This window comes from Amblyomma maculatum, chromosome 9 (genome assembly GCF_055883805.1).
Source record: "Amblyomma maculatum isolate TAMU_Amacu chromosome 9, ASM5588380v1, whole genome shotgun sequence".
In the NCBI taxonomy this organism is placed as follows: Eukaryota; Metazoa; Arthropoda; class Arachnida; order Ixodida; family Ixodidae; genus Amblyomma; species Amblyomma maculatum.
Window position 1 is genome coordinate 107669142 of NC_139352.1, and position 17493 is coordinate 107686634.

Genomic DNA, 17493 nt, shown 5'->3' on the forward strand with positions numbered 1-17493 from the left:
TGAATAAGCAGCCCAGTTCTAACATAACTATGCATATAATTGATTGGTCCAGTTCCCATTTCGATTAATTTGCGACACCTGAGAACAATTATTCTGGGGCCTTTTGTATAGCTATGAGCAAAGCGCCGCGTCAGTAATTAGTGTCCTCGAAGCTGTTTAATGAATTAACCCTTACTTGTCGGGATCGATATCGGCGTTTCAGTTCCTAGGTGTAGCTCTGACTCAGGAAGCAGATGGCGCTACGTGAGAGCCGTAAACAGCTTCAGACAAAATGAAATGGGGCAGGTAACAGATTCGCGCGAAAAGCTTGCAGTTACGTACTTAAATATTTTAGCGCCAAGTCTTGAGAGGTCTTTTCAGCTTTGATAGCGAAGTTGGCAAAAATACTTTTTCGCCGCCAATCAGCTCTACTCTTGGGTAATAACCAATGTCTACAGCCAGGCTTGGAGAGCGATCCAGACTAGTCGACGCTGTCAGCATTCCTATCAAGTGTGAAGAAACAGAAAGAGAGAGAGAGAGAGAGAGCGGGCGATGCATAAACGGTGGTAAGCGTATGTAAGAATGTTGAGCTCTTAACGTAGGCTTAAAGTGCAGGGAGATAAACAGAAAAAAGCGGCAGAACGTGAAAGATTTCATATCCATTGATTAGCGCCATTTTCGCGTCAGTGAATTGAAACTGCGCTAATGAAGTAGAAAGTTTGCATTTTGAATGAGTGTCAGAAAATGTTTGGAGTGGGCAACTGTAACTATGAGCAGTGTAAATATCCGACAAAGCTCACAAACATTTGAGTAATTGGGGAGATACAGCCTATCGTGGTATATTCGCGGCTTTGAAGAATGCTCTCCTAGAGAATTGCTATAAACTGGGCATCAGTGATATTCAATAGCTTTCAATAATGTAAATCTGGACAGCATTTACTTCCTAAAATGAAGAAAGTTTCTATGCCATAGAAACCAAGACTGCTAAAAGACAGGCGGTCCACAACAGTTATACAAGATGTGATTTTATACTCGGTTTCGCTTGCGTTTGGCTACAACCTCGGATTCTTGCAATATATAAACACACAGCTTACACCCCCGATGTGATTGTGCTCCACGAGACTGAAAACAGGCCCTCTTTATAGGGGTACGATGTTTACGAGAGCCAAAACGGAGGTAAAGCAGCCGTTCTAGTCATCAAAGCCATCACCATCACCGACACGGACATCGAGCACGCGCTTGTCGAAATCATTCCGAAAAAGCGAAAGGGAAGGCGCATATTCGTACTGAACGTGTGCAGCCCGTCAAGACAAAGAAAACCCAAATTCTTCGAACTCTTCCACGGAGCGCACAAGCTGGCCAAAGAAAATGCACTCATTATCGTAGGAGACTTCAACGCCGTGGACACGAGTTGGGGGATACCGGAAACAAGATATCAAGGGAAGAACATTAGCGGAGGTAGCCGAATATTTTGGCTGCAAGCTAATCAAAGATCCCGCGACCCGCACCAGAATCGGTAATAGTCTGAGCACGGACACTTGCCCGGACCTCACTTTCGTAAGGAAGAGGAGGAGTCACAGTGGGAAAACATGACGGAAAACCTAGGCAGCGATCACTTTATCCTCCGGACGCGAACAGCATCGTAAAGGGTAAGATGCCGGATCGGACAAGCAAAACTCACGGGAACGCGTTCCGCTGGGCTTGCAATAAATCTGAAGGCGGCATCCATTCACTAGAAGAATGGAGCGCCATGTTGACAGAAAGACGAGACAAATGCACAAAAAGTGTAAGACTAACAACAACAACGCCCGAAGTAGACGGGCACCTTCTGCGACTATGGGAAGCCAGACGCAGTCTCACCAAAAGATGGCAAAAAAACACAACAGGAAACTAAAACTAAAGATAGCAGAAGTTACGGCAAAAGCTGAAGAATACGCAGCGCAACTCGCGAGATAAAATTGGAAACAATTCAGCGACTCGCTTAAGGAAACCTTGGGTACGGCCAGAACCTGGAATCTCTCAAAAGCACTAATCGATCCGACCAAAACAAAATCAGAAAACAATAAAAGCATCCACAGATTCATCCACTCCTTCGAGGGTTCGGACACCGACATTTTAGAGAAGGCACGAAAAAAATGTTTCGGTGATCACAACCCCTCACGATACCAAGGAACCTATCGCGGGGCCGAAAGCGAGAGACTCGACCGCCCAGTAACTGTGGAAGAAGTTTACGTGGCCATAAGGAATACGACCGGAAACATGGCAGCAGGAGCCGACAGAATCGCCAACGCCCTGATCTGAAACCTGAGTGACGACCTCATACAAGTACTCGTAAGCTTTCTAAACAAACACTGGGAGGTGGAGATAGTTCCCGAAGACTGGAAACACGCCGAAGTAATTATGATTCCTAAACCTGGCAAGCAGCTCCAAATTGAAAATGTCAGGCCCATCTCGCTCACGTCGTGCCTCGGCAAACTTTAGGAGCTGGTGGTGATGCTCGGACTGCAAAATTTCATGGCAGATAATGACCATGCACCCCATATCATGTTCGGCTTCAGAGCAAAACTCTCGGCGCAGGACGTGCTGCTTCAAATACAAGATGTGCTCTGCAACGTACCCCGAATGGGTGAAAATGTCATAATGGCCCTGGACATCAAGGGAGCATTTGATAACGTTAGTCACGAAGCGATCCTTACAGGCCTAGACGACCTCGACTGCGACGCAGAATCCACGGGTACGTCAAAGCCTTCCTGTCAGATAGAACTGCCACCATCGGCATGAGAGACCTTCGATCGAACAAATTCGCGCGTCAAACAAAGAAACATCCCAAGGATCAGTCAGCTCACCTATCATCTTCAATATAGCTATGATAAGTCTAGCACGAAAACTAGAGAAGATCCACGACATCAGGTACGCCTTGTATGCAGATGACATAAGTCTGGACAAACACCGGTTCCCTCGGGGAGAAGGAAGAAAAACTACATGAAGCGGCCTCCTGTGTACAGAAATATCTCGGAGAAAGAGGACTCGCATGCTCCACCGAGAAATCGGAAATCCTTCGAGTGTGGCGAGGCAAACAAAACCGCACCGTCCCAACCAGTGAGGACCTGAAGCTCAACATCTACCTGGAAGGAATGCCCATCCCGGAAAAGACAACAATAAGAATATTAGTTATGTGGGTGCAATCGAACCAACGCAGTAGTCACACTTTTGCCATGCTCAAAACAACAACGCTACAAGTGACACACATGATCACCCGCATCACCAACAAGCAGCATGGCATGCGCGAAGAGGACACACTAAAACTAGTTAGAAACCTGGTAGTGATCCAAATTATGTACAGCCTGCCCTACCAGTGCCTCAACAAGAGTGAAATACAACAAGCGGATGCCCTGCTACGCAAAGCGTGTAACACGGTGCTCCGATTACCGCGCAACACGTCTACAGAAAAGCTCATGGCGCTTGGATTGCAAAACACATTGGAAGAACTACGCGAGGCGCAGCTTGAGTCTTAAAAACTCAGGCTGCTGCAGACAACGACCGGAAGAGCGCTCTTACAGAGAGTCGGATACTGTGAGCAGATGCGAGAAATAGCAAGGACGGAAAGGATCCCCGACGAACTTCGCATGTCCCTCATGGTAGCTCCAATTCCAATGAACATGGACCCTTACCTCCACCAAGGTAGAAGAGAAGCAAGGGCCCATTTTATTCAAAAAACATACGCTCCTCAAGACACGACCGTGTATGCAGACGCGTCCTCGAGAGGAGGACACAACAAAATTGCAGTGGCCAGGGTGGTTGATTCGTCCCTACGCGACGTGACCAGCGCCTCTATCCGACACTGCACAGTAGCAGCGGCCGAGGAAGTAGCCGTTGCTCTAGCGGTGGCGGAGGGATAATGAACTGGGCGGTCGCTAACGATACTCACCGACTCTCAAACAGCCTGTCAAAATTTCATGAATGGTAGGATTGGTCGTCACGCGCTCCGTATACTCCTCGAAGCGAGCGATAGAATTAATAACCACGAAGAAAACAAGACCATGCACAAAATTATGTTGGTACCGGGGAACATGGGGGTGGCAGGGAACCAAGAGGACGACAGGATAGCTCGAGCATACACTACTTTCCGAGCATCCGACGAGTCCGCGGACCTTTTGCCAGCACCCAAGGCATACTCGGCCATACTAGAAAACTATAGAGGAAGAAGAATGCGATATCCCCCACCGCAGAGTTCTCTCACGAGAGAGGAAGCTGTCATATGGAGACAATTACAGACGGGTTCATACCCAAACCTACACATACTAAACAAAATGCACCCTACCATATACGCACCACGGACAGATGTCCGTGGTGCGATGAAAAACCAACACTATATCGCATCACATGGGTCTGTCTAAACATAGATGTGGTCCACAAAATTTGAAACCCGAGTGCGGAGCGACCGCTGCGAAGACCAGCAAGGTCTGGTACAGCGAGCCCAACGGGCGGCAGTAGCCAGCGGAGCCCTAGACTGAGGGCAACCGACCATTGTGCAGATGTGGACGAGGTCGACGTAGAAGACTCTTGTGGATTCAACAAGCAGACATGTCTGAAGACGTCCCAAAATCCGCCAAGTAATATAGGGCTAATAAAGTTTTTTTTTAATATAATGGTACTTAAATATTGAGGTAATTAAAGAACCCAGTCGGAAAAAAACTACAAAAAAATTTCTGTTGTTGCAACATAATTTTTGTCCTGTTTTTGACGGGAAACTTGTGACAGCAGAACGTTCTGTAGTAACATCAAACATTTTTATAGTTTGTGGGGCTCCGCAGCCCCTTGAAGTGTTTTAAACCACGCGTGCCTTTTCCTATTTGTATTTTTTGCGTGTGAAACGCGAGTGTGCATGAGCGAGCAGCTAATCCTGGGGGCATGATGTTAGCAGCGAAGAGACGATGGTAGATAGCGCGTCGGAAGCAAGGCGCGAGGCCTTTCTCCCCGCCGAGGAAGACAGCTCGAGGCTGCCTGCGAGCTTCACCGGACAACGGAGTATGCGCGGACGAGAGAAGACCGGCGACACAAAGATGGAAGTTGTGCCTGCAGAGATGGCCTAAGCGTATTCGCGTTAGTGGCTGCCACGCGAGGAGCAATATCTCTTGTGCCGCAGCTAGTGCATTGGCCCTGTCGCTCGCCCTTTTCGCGCTGCAGTGTTTTGTGTTTGCCGCGGTGGAGCCCTGAGCCTCGTTTGGTTTTATCCTTGTCAGTGTGTTGTCGCGTGCGTCGATAGCATGTCTCTAGCGCAGTGACATTTTTTTTGTTTGAGGTCTCTTTTATTGAATGTTTTTGCGTTTATCCAGAAATAAGCCGGTGTTTTTTAAAAGAGACTGGAATTAATTGTCCCTCGTCGGGCAAGACCATGGCTCACGAACCCCTTTCTGAAGGCGAGGCCATCAAGTTACTACAGAAAAGTGCTACAGAACTACAGAGAACAGAGGTTTACCACAAAAAACAACAGAACTGCAAAAAAGAACTACAGAAAACTCTGACGTTTATAACAGAAGTACAGAATATTTTGTCGTATTTTTTACACGGTTCTGTAGTTTTTTTTCGACTGGAAGAAACAGAAGTAAGCGGTAATGGATCACTTCCGTGCTAATCAGAAATGCATTTCTTTATACTTCGTCTTCAGAAATGTCGCAGAGTTACGATAGAATCGACATTTCTGACAAATATTTGCCAGGCCAAAAATAGAATGTGAAACTCCTGGAACTTCCTGTCAGGGTAGAGTGGCCAGAGCCCGCTCTTGCTCTAGAAATAGTTTAATGAAAACCATACAGCTTAGAGTCCACTACCATAAGTTGATTGACTGAATGGCAATATGCGTTCTTGATCGCAACAGTAACCAGATACGCTCCGTAGCGGCCCACACTCTGTGCACGATGGAGCAATAGATTGTATTGCGCTTTGACGTGTTATATTATACTGCACACTACACTGAATGTTGCATAGAAGGCCAACTGTTCAGAATAGAACTTCAATTCGAATGAATTGTATCCAATATATAAGCATAATAAGAGTCCGCGAGATATAAACGTTTAAATTCATGCTTACCCGGAGGCATACTGCATCGAACGGAATTTGTTTTTCTTCCAATTTTCAAACAATGCATATTAAGGTTAATCTTTTTATCCCGTTTTTCCACTTTGCAATTTATTAACGCCTTAGTGGTAGAGCGCGGGTACAAATGACGGGTGTCCCCATGTATCCAGATATAGGCGCACGTATAGCGCTCAGTGACTACATAGACGTTGGGCTTAAGCTATTCTAATTTTCTCCACATGTGCAGAATGTGACAGCGCCTTACATTTTGTCATGTACAACCTTTGTCAGAAGTGTAGAGCCCAGGGGGTTCGCTTCTGAGCCGTATAGTGGCGCTAATTTAGCATTAGTGGAGGTCCTTCTTATTGGACAGTGTAGGGCAATAAATCTTACTACCAAGAGATTCGGAAACGCAGGAATTGCATTAAAAGCCGCAGGACGTGGCTCAGAAGCAGACCCCCTCCCCCCGGGCTCTACATTTTTGACAAAGACTGTACCTTATACAGGAAGATTCTCTTTGTTATATCTGTCAACTTTATCGTAACATGCCCTGCTGAAATCTAAGGACATTAGGAATTTAATAGTTCAAATTGAATCCAGGGTGAATACTTAGAGGGTATCCAAGCCCTTATTTAGGCCACTGAATAAAGATTCCAGTAATAGTTAGACAGACTGATTGATGCTTTTAAATTCAAGAATGCATTTGTCAACAACATTTTAAACTCCCATTGTCCGACAAGGATCCGTCCATCAAGGTTACAGGTGCCCTAGTGGGACTCAGCAGTTTCAGGGAATTTTTGTGTTTAAGTATTATTGAAACTACCGTCAATTTATGCAGTACTAAATACAATTATTTTTACTTATTCTCCTAATGACGACATTAAGACTGGTCAAGATTATTAGCCTCGGAAAAGTTTTAGCTCGAGCACCGGGGAGCCAAGGATTGCCGCCGCCGAGTGGTGCGCAGCCGTTCAAACGAGAATTACGCCGCTGGTGCCTGATGGTGTCACTTGGCCGCGGGTTGGGCGAAAATCCAGTGTCTTAGGGTCAACAAGCTACACACATATTAATGCATGCATTGCTCGGGCACCAGACGCTCCCCTTATGTGCCGCGAATTTACCATCGGTGCTAAGAAACCGCAATGGTTGCGAGTGTTCATGCGCGAACTACTCAGGGTCGCAGTCGTTAGCCCACTTGAAGCTAGTACCAGAAGTGCACATCTTAGCCAGACATTTCGGGGAACCAGCGCAACCAGTATTCAGCTACCACATGCCGTTACTCGGCGTCCTGCTCGAGAAAAAGACCACACAGAATGATTAAAGTTAATGTCCTCAAAAACTATACTTTCCTTATAAATTGATACCGCGGGTCAGCATGCATAATGAATTCCGGCAATAAATCAATCTAGGAGTAGCACAGATCAGATAGCTAATTTTTAATCCCGTTTATTGACTCCCCTTTTTGTTCATGCAAGCGAGGCGATTACAACATGCGTGAAGTCCAGTTGAAAGAGCCGAATTTTACTATGCAAAGAATCGGCATTAAAAACTTGGTTGGATGTGCACCGCGATTACCAAACCAATGTTTTAATGTAAACATATAGGTAGCCAATACAGAGCTGCCGCTTACGTGGTTTTAGTTTTGCTGCTCTCCACTACCTGCGTGCTCCCCTGAACTCGACATATATCCTAACTTCTCCCATTTAGAGCCTGGTCCCATTATGAAACTACTAAAATAATATATTTATTGTTACTCCTGTGAGCTTAGCCCATTTCTCCGTCGTGCCTTCTGTGCAAAGCCCATAGTTCCCCAAACTACATGTCTTTAGTCTTAACTACAAAACGCAGACAACTCTAAAGTTTGTCTCCGTATTTTAAAACTAAGAAGCAGCACAGCAGGAAGAAAGAAAGACATGAATACAGCGACAAGCCCTGTATTGCTTTATGCACGTAAATAAAATGTAATGGGTTGAAACTAATGCCAGGTTTGGCTTCACCGTGATCGCTGTCCATACAGTATAGTTAAAAATCGATGTCTAGCCAGGCACCTCACAATATGTTCTGCGTTCACAAACTGGAAGCCAGCCAAGTAGGCCAGATGTGCTCCTGGTGCATTGTAGGAAAGGAAACTGATCCACACTGGCAAGAGATGCATCGCAGAGTAGAGGACTAGCAACACAATTTGGTGCTACTTTTCTTGCTTCAGTGTTTATTATTTGGATGTATTTTTGTTTTCAGAACCCACTATTTATTTCTGTTTGCTAGTGACGTCTTCATGCAGGCTTAAACATAGGCCTACGAGGACCGGAAAAATTGACTGCGCTGTACCTGTACACTGATGTGCACCATAAGTTTTTTAATTGATGTCTCTTAAACAAGGCATTAACCAAGTGATTTATCATGCGTTTTACAAATGACCGTGATATAAGGACCGTGGTTGACGAATTTCTTTTTTCTTTTCAGCGACTGCTTGCAAACGTCTAGGAAACAATTTGAGGCCTCTTAAGGTCCGTCTTTAAGAGTTCAAAGTGGTGCCGTTATTGGGCCCCGTTCGCATCACCTTCTCATGCTCTTCCGCCTCACAACGAAATACTTGTCAAGACACACAACTGCTTTTTGTTTTGTATATAATGCAGAGTGAAATTTCCCGTCTGCCTTGATTTTAACTACCAATCAGAGAAGCTCTGTTTGGCTGTTTTTTAACGCTGAAAGCCTGTGGTCTGTTATTTCTCCGTTGTCCTTAAACCTCAGTGTTTTAAAGATGATGGATGGATGTATACGACTTTGTATCCGACGGTGGCTCGCGCGATCTTTTGCGGCAGCGCCTACGATCGAAAGTATATTCCAGAGAGCGCCGCATCACAGGTAAACAAAGCGTAAATGTCCTTTGCTGCTCGCCTTAAAACTACTTCCGCAATTAGTTTCTTTCCAATGTTGAACATAAACATTAGCTTAAAGCCTTAAGGGGATGCATACATTAGGTTCATCTTTATATGGAAATCAGCGCGCTTCCGTGGCGCAGTGATTGCGTGCTCGCCTCGTACGGCGAAGAAACCGTGTTCGACTTTACGGGTTTGCGAAAGCGTTTTATTGTTTGTTTACTTTCTTCTGAGTTTCTCATTACAACCACAATGTGGACAAAGGCTTTTCTCTAATATGGGGCGCTTAGCGCTCTGACGTCAAAGCAGCCTGGCCGACTAATTACTGCTGCCACAACCCACACAATTATCATGAGCTATAAGCTCATCAGTGCGTGTTAGGCGGCACATACGTAGAAATATGTTTAAATGAATGGTGGAGCGATTCTGATCAGGTAGGGCCTCAAGCTCCCAGCGACGTCCCCAGACCGCCAGCTTTCTCCACCCACGCACATACACATCTGCAAAACAAAGCGCCATAACCAAACCACCGTTCCATAGGCTTTGCGATATTACACGGGTAAGCGCAGATGCAGCTAGCCGCTCCTGATTAGATAGGTATCCATAGCCCTACCTTTTACGTCTGGGCAATGTTAGGCAGATTACGCAGTGTAAGGTCTGAATTAGTCCCACATTCGACACGGTCATCTGACTACTTTCTAAGGCATGGGTTGATTGGAAATCATTCATATCGTCAGCTCTTTATAAGCCAAGTTTTACCCAGTGTCATTAAACACTACCGGCGTAGCTCCGCCAGACCTCAAACTTGATAAAGGATCCTGCATTTGCTGGCGTTGCTTCAGAAGGCATCACAAACAACTATGTAGTATTCCAACTCCCCTGCGTGTAAATGATAGCGTTTTACGTTTAATTTCATATACCTTCTCCTGATATATATACTGCTCACGTCTGATTATTTTTTAGTGCTGCGGGATTCATCTGTTAATATTCAATATAGCCTCTATTGGGGAAACCGAGGAGGCATTGACGCAATAAAGCTTCCATAGATTTGTGGCTGACTAGCCTTGTGTTCTGTGTATCCCAGAAAGTAGACAGGCTTCACTACGTGCTCTCGCCTTCAAAAGACCTGAAATTGACTGCCGAAACAATCTGAGTTAAACCTACCATGAAGAAATGGAGGCGGCTGAATATCTTGGCCAATCTTCTCTATCTTTAACTGGTTGGCTGCGACAAGAACTGTTCTGAAAATCAATGAATTAAATTTACCTACCACGATATATGATAGTACTTTTTACAAGTGCTTTGAGCGCCTCTGCGCATGCCTCATGTTTACAAGCAATAACATGGTAATAGCAACTCTATAAAAGCTATCTTATTTTTAAATTGCAGCGCTAAACATCATAGCAGAACAAGCGAACACAAAGAAATATGAAGCTTCAACGCAAAAACTCTTGTGGCGTACTTCCAATGCGTGCGCCGTTCACTAGCTTCCGTTTCTCACAGAGACGATAAAACGATAACTTGCCATATAGGAACAGCCAATCCCAAGTATAGAGCACCCACCGCACTGCGCCACAAACCTGGGTAGTAGAGGGTTGCCAGGCCGTCGTTGTTGAAAATTGCTGCGAGACCGCACTACATGGTCGCCCCAGGTCGGCCTGCAACTCGAGCACAACTTGGTTCCATCTGCCACGCAAAAAGAAGTCACAACTATTTTCTTTACGTACAGGCTGCATGGTAGACATGGCTGAGATTCTAAAAGCAAACAACCGTCAATAGGCAGAAAAAAAAACAGACAAATGGTTAGCTTGAAGAAAACATTTCGCGCGGATGGCGCAAGTTTGCCTTTTTTCTTTTCGGGCTACGGAGGGGAAGTTCTGACTGTTCTCCGTCTTCGATATTTTCTTTTGTGTGGAAAAGCTGACTCTCCTTGCAGGCCACGTTTTATTCCCACACATGGTTTGGAAAGATCAGTGCAATTTTAGGCAAATAGTAGGACCGCTAGCGGTTCCTTTGCTGATTAAGTTTTTCTTTCTGCATTTTATCTGGCTTTACGTATATTTGTTTCACAAGTTTTTTTACAATGTCCTAACACAATTTAGGTATCGACCTGTCCACTGTAATGTCTGAATATTGGGAGGTGAAACTGCGCTGAGCTACACATGACAACTGTGGGCCAATTCTACAGCAATGTTTACTTTATAACAGTTGTTTTCTTTTGGAAAACATTAGTCTAATTAAAGGACGTTGGTAGCTAACAGCGCAAAATAAAATTTTGCCAAAGTTTCAAGAAAAAAATTTCACTGCAATAAATTCTATAAACGCCGCCCTGTCTTTATAGCGTGCTAGCTTGCCATGCTTCCTGTAAATGTGACGTCTTAAAACGTAGAGGTTAAAACGAGCTTCAGGTTTTTGTTGTTTTTGCAAAGGTAGAGTGGTCGAATATTCGCATAGCAAAAGAAATCAAACGATCATGCAGCGAGCATAGAACAAATTTCTCTGGCACCCTATTAGGGATGTGCCAAAAGCACCTCCAGACAAACAAAAAAACGGAAAGTAATGAAAATAAATAAAATACCAGTTAGTGTATTTCTACTTCTGAGCCCATTATGCCAAACTGCACCTCGCCTCCTTTGTGTACTATCCTTCCAGAAAGCTAGAAAAGGGCTGTCGTTTCTTGAGCAAACCATAACGTTTTTTCTTTTTTTTTTTGTCTGGGAGATCACAAAGTCACCCACGTCAATGATATTGACACGCTGCATCCTTTATGAGCTGTTGCATACCAGTTCGAATTGGCCGAGATATCAAAGCTAATCAATAAGCGCAAGGTGGCCGATATAAGGAAGTATAACATGGACAAAATTGAGCACGCTGTAAAAAACGGGGGAAGCCTTAAGCGGTAAAGAAGAAATTGGGCATAGGCAAAAACCAGATGTATGCGATAAGCGACAAGGCGGGCAACGTCATCACTGATATGGAAAAGATAGTCAAACTAGCCGAGGAGTTCTATACAGATCTCTACAGTAGCCAAAGTAGTCAGGACCGTAATGAGATTGGCGGTAGGAAAAAACAGTCAGACGTTCCACCAGCGACGAAGGACGAGGTCAAGAAAGCACTAGAAACTATGAAAAGGGGGAAATCAGCTGGAGAGGATCAGATAACTACAGATTTGCTGAAGGACGGGGGGGATATCGTGCTAGAAAAACTGGCCACCCTGTATACGCAGTGCCTGGTGTCATCGACGGTACCGGAACCATGGAAGAACGCAAACATTATTCTCATTCACAAGAAAGCGGACTCTAAGGACCTTAAAAATTACAGACCCATCAGCTCACTGTCTGTTACGTATAAGGTATTTACTAAGGTAATCACTAATAGAATCAGGACAACCTTAGACTGCAATCAAGCAAAGGATCAAGCAGGGTTTCGGAAACGGTACTCTACTATCGATCATATCCATACCATCAATCAGGTGATAGAAAAATGCTCGGAATATAACCAGCCCTTATACATAGCATTCATTGATTACGAAAAAGCATTTGACTCAGTTGAAACCTCGGCGGTGATGCAGGCATTGCGAAATCAGGCGGTAGACGAGCCGTACGTGAAAGTTCTGGAAGATATATATAGTGGCTGCACAGCAACCATAGTTCTGCATAAAGAAAGTAACAAAATTCCCATAAAGAAAGGTGTTAGGCAAGGAGACACAATCTCCCCAGTACTATTCACAGCTTGTTTAGAGGAAGTATTCAGAGACTTGGAATGGGAGCAGTTAGGGATAAGGGTAGATGGAGAATCCCCTTCATGGATCACTGCCTTGTCGTGGCGGAGGGGCTTGCGAAACTCGATGAAGTCGTGAGCTCTGCTGTGTAGGGCCACCCAAGATAGACAGGTCACGGCAGAGAGTTCTGACAAAATGTGATTCACTGGAGAAGGTAATGGCAACCCAATCCAGTATTCCCTGCCAAGAAAACCCTATGGCCAGTCACAATACCATTAATGATATGGCGCCGGAAGATGAGCCCCCCAGGTTGGAAGGCGTCCCATATGTTACTGGGGATGAACAAAGGGCGATTCCTAGTAGCTCCAGGACGAATGAAGCGGCTGGGCTAAAGCCAAAAGGACGCTCAGTTGTGGATGTGTCGGGAAGCGACCGGAAAGTCCGATGTTGCAAGGAGATGTATCGCATAGCAACATGGAATGTAAGATCTATGACGCAAGGTAAACTGGATATCGTCAAGCGAGAAATGGACAGATTGAACATTGATATCTTGGGTATCAGCGAGCTCAAGTGGACCGGAATGGGAGAATTTAACTCCGGCGACCATTATGTCTTTTATTGTGGGCAGGAATCCAAGAGAAGGAATGGGGTCGCTCTCATAGTAAACAGAAGAATGGGCAAAGCAGTGCTAGGGTACAACCCCAAAAACGACCGAATGATTTCACTTCGGATCCATGGTCACCCTTTCAACATAACAGTTATACAAGTCTATGCACCGACCACTACTGCTGTAGAAGCTGACATTGAGAGATTTTATGCGGACCTACAATGCCTTTTAGACCGCACCCCATCATCAGACGTCGTTTTGCTCATAGGAGACTGGAATGCTAAGGTAGGGAGTGAAGAAATATCCGGAATTACAGGCAAGTTCGGTCTTGGTGAGCCAAATGAAGCTGGGCAGAGGCTAGTAGAGTTTTGTCAAGAAAACAACCTGACCATAGCGAATACTCATTTTCAACAGCACAAGAGGCGCCTGTACACATGGACTTCGCCGGACGGTCTGTACAGGAATAATATCGATTATATTATTTGCCGACAGAGATGGAGAAGCGCTATACAAGCAGTAAAAACAAGGCCTGGGGCCGATTGTGGCACCGATCATCAGCTTCTTGTTGCCAAGATTAAGCTTCGATTGAGGAAAACGCAGAAAACTAGAAGGCCTTTCAGGTATAATCTGGATCAAGTTCCATTAGAATATGCTGTGGAAGTGAGGAATCGATTTCAAGAATTAGATCTAGAAGACAAAGAGCCCGAAGAGATGTGGACTGATGTTCGTGATATAATACAAGAAGTTGCTACTAAGGTAGTTCCAAAGCAAAAGAAATGCAAGAAAGCAAACTGGTTATCTGAAGAGGCTTTGCAAATAGCTGAGGAAAGGAGGATGGCAAAAGTTATGGGGGAAAAAGAAAGATACAAGGTTCTCAATGCGGTTTTTCAGAAAATAGCAAGGAGAGATAAGAATGCCTTCCTGAACATACAGTGCCAAGCAGTTGAGGACAACAGCCAATTAAGGAACACAAGAGCTCTATATAAGACAATCAAAGATATCAAAGGAAGCTTCTGTGCTAAGATGGACGTGATAAAGGACAAACGAGGCAAGGACCTCACTGAAGCCGCAGAGATAAAGAAGAGGTGGCAGGAATACACAGAAGAACTGTACAAGAAGGACCCGAATGTGCAAACCCAACTTAAGCCGGTTGTGATCACTTATCTCGATCCGGGCATCCTGAAGAGTGAAGTTGAATGGGCCTTAGCCAGTCTTGCTGAGAACAAAGCTAGCGGAATTGATAGCATTCCAGCTGAGCTGCTTCAAAACCTCAACCATGACGCTGTTAACATTCTGCATACATTATGTCAGAAAATTTGGACAACCCTGCAGTGGCCACAGGATTGGAGGAGGTCAGTTTATATCCCCATTCCAAAGAAAGGCAGTGCCAAAGATTGTTCCAACTACCGCACGATCGCGCTTATTTCGCATGCTAGCAAGGTGATGTTGAAAATCCTCCAAGGTAGGCTACAGCAGTATGTGGATCGGGAGCTTCCGGACGTGCAAGCTGGGTTTCGCAAGGGCAGAGGAACTAGAGACCAAGTTGCCAACCTTCGCTGGATCATGGAAAAAGCAAGAGAGTTCCAGAAACCCATCTACTTCTGCTTTATTGATTATGCGAAAGCGTTTGACTGCGTAGATCACAGCAGATTGTGGCAAGCTCTCCAAGAGATGGGAGTTCCAATTCACCTCATCTGTCCCCTCAGGAACCTGTATGGAGGGCAAGAGGCCACAGTCAGAACTGGGCATGGTCTTACTGATTGGTTTCCAATTGAGAAAGGAGTGAGGCAAGGCTGCATACTGTCGCCCTGCCTATTTAACCTATATGCAGAGTGCATCATGAGGAAGGCTGGTCTGGACGAGTCTTCAGCTGGAGTGAAGATTACTGGAAAACGTATCAACGACCTTAGATATGCGGATGATACCACTTTAATGGCAGAAAGTGAAGCGGAACTCAAGAGACTTCTGATGCGCGTACAAGAAGAGAGTGAGAAGTTTGGGCTTAAACTAAACATTAAAAAGACAAAGATCATGGCGTCTTGCCCTATCAAGTCCTGGAGCATCAAGGGACAAGAAGTGGAAGCTGTGACAGATTTTCTCTTCTTGGGCTCCAAGATTACCTCGGAAGGAGACTGCAACCATGAAATTAGGAGACGCCTGCTTCTGGGAAAGAGAGCTATGGTTAGCCTTGACCGCCTAGTAAAGAGCAGAGACATTAGTCTGCCAACCAAGATCCGTATAACTCGTGCTATGGTCTTTCCAGTTGTGATGTATGGATGCGAGAGTTGGACTGTGAAAAAGGCTGACCGCCGAAGAATTGACGCGTTTGAATTGTGGTGCTGGCGAAGACTCTTGAGAGTTCCTTGGACTGCCAGATGATCAAATCAGTCAATATTGTCGACCATAAACCCTGACTGCTCATTAGAGGGTCAAATTCTAAAGTTAAATCTCAGCTACTTTGGTCATCTGATGAGAAGAGAGGAGTCGCTGGAGAAAGATTTGATGTTGGGAAAGGTTGAGGGTCGCCGGAAAAGGGGTAGGCAGCGAACGCGATGTATAGATGGCATCTTCGAGGCACTGCAGATGAAGTTATGTGATGTTAGGAAGATAGTGAGAGACCGGCAAGCGTGGCGTGACATGGTCAATAGGGTCACGAAGAATCGGACACGACTGAACGACTGAACTGAACTGTAGACGGAGAATACCTCAGTAATCTGCGATTTGCTGATGACATTGCCTTGCTAAGCAACTCGGGGGATGAACTGCAAATAATGATTGATGACCTAGACAGAAAAAGTAGAAAGGTAGGCTTGAAAATCAATATGCAGAAGACTAAGGTAAGGTTCAACAGCCTCGGGAAGGAACAGCACTTTACATTAGGTAGCGAAATACTGGAAGTAGTAGGCGAATATGTCTACTTAGGACAGGTAGTAACCGCAGATCCGGACCATGAAAAGGAAATAACAAGAAGAATAAGATTGGGATGGAGCGCATTTGGCAAGCACTCGCAGATTATGACTAGCAGCTTACCGGTATCGCTCAAGAGGAAAGTATACAACAGTTGCATTTTGCCTGTACTCACCTATGGGGCTGAAACGTGGAGGCTAACCAGGAGAGTTCTACTTAAGTTGAGGACAACCCAGGGGGCTATGGAACGAAAAATGGTAGGGGTAACATTAAGAGATAGAAAGCGTGCAGAGTGGGTCAGAGAAATAACTCAAGTTACCGACATTCTAGTGGAAATTAAGAAGAAGAAATGGACATGGGCAGGACATGTAGGGCGAAGAGAGAATAACCAATGGTCGCTGAGGGTAACAAATTGGATTCCAAGGGAAGGAAAGCGTAGCAGGGGGCGGCCGAAAGTTAGGTGGGCGGATGAGATTAAGAAGTTCGCAGGGGTCAAGTGGATGCAGCTAGCACCGAACCGGGTTAAGTGGAGAAATATGGGAGAGGCCTTCGCCCTGCATTGGGTATAATCAGGCTGATGATGATGATGATGATAAGATTACAAAAACAGAATTTAACAAAACGATACGTACTTATATTTTTAGTGCATTCGAACCAAATACATATTAAGGGGGCGCCGATACTCGCGATTTTTATAGCTTTGGGGAACAAAGAAAAACACATTTGTACAGCAGATCTCAGCAATTGGCAGTCGCAACAGTGCCTAAAACTAGGGCTAATTTCAGTATAGATATACGTATATTTTTACTAAATTCGAACCAAATGCATATCATTCAGGAGGCACTGATACATATAGTTGGTTGGTTTGGTTTGTGGGGTTTAACGTCCCAAAGCAACTCAGGCTATGAGAGACGCCGTAGTGGAGGACTCCGGAAATTTCGACCACTTGGGGTTCCTTAAAGGGACACTAAAGAGAAAACTGAAGTGGGCTTGCATCGATAGAATGCCAATTCCTGATTTCAAAATTCCCACTCGTACTGAGAACAGAGCTGTTATAAGGTAGTAAAGAGGAAGAACAGAAATACAGGTATCGCCGCCACAGCCGAAACTCGCAAATACAAATCACGTGACGTGCTAGGGATCACGGAGGATGACAAATGCGAATTACGTTGCCCGTTTGAATGCGGTCGTAGGTTTTGTCTCGAATATAATAACACGTTTTTATCATACGTAAACGACGGCGAAAAGACAACGGAAACGTTCCAAGGCAAATACAAATATATACTTGGAGGCGCCACAGGCGCCTACTTCAGTTTTGGTTA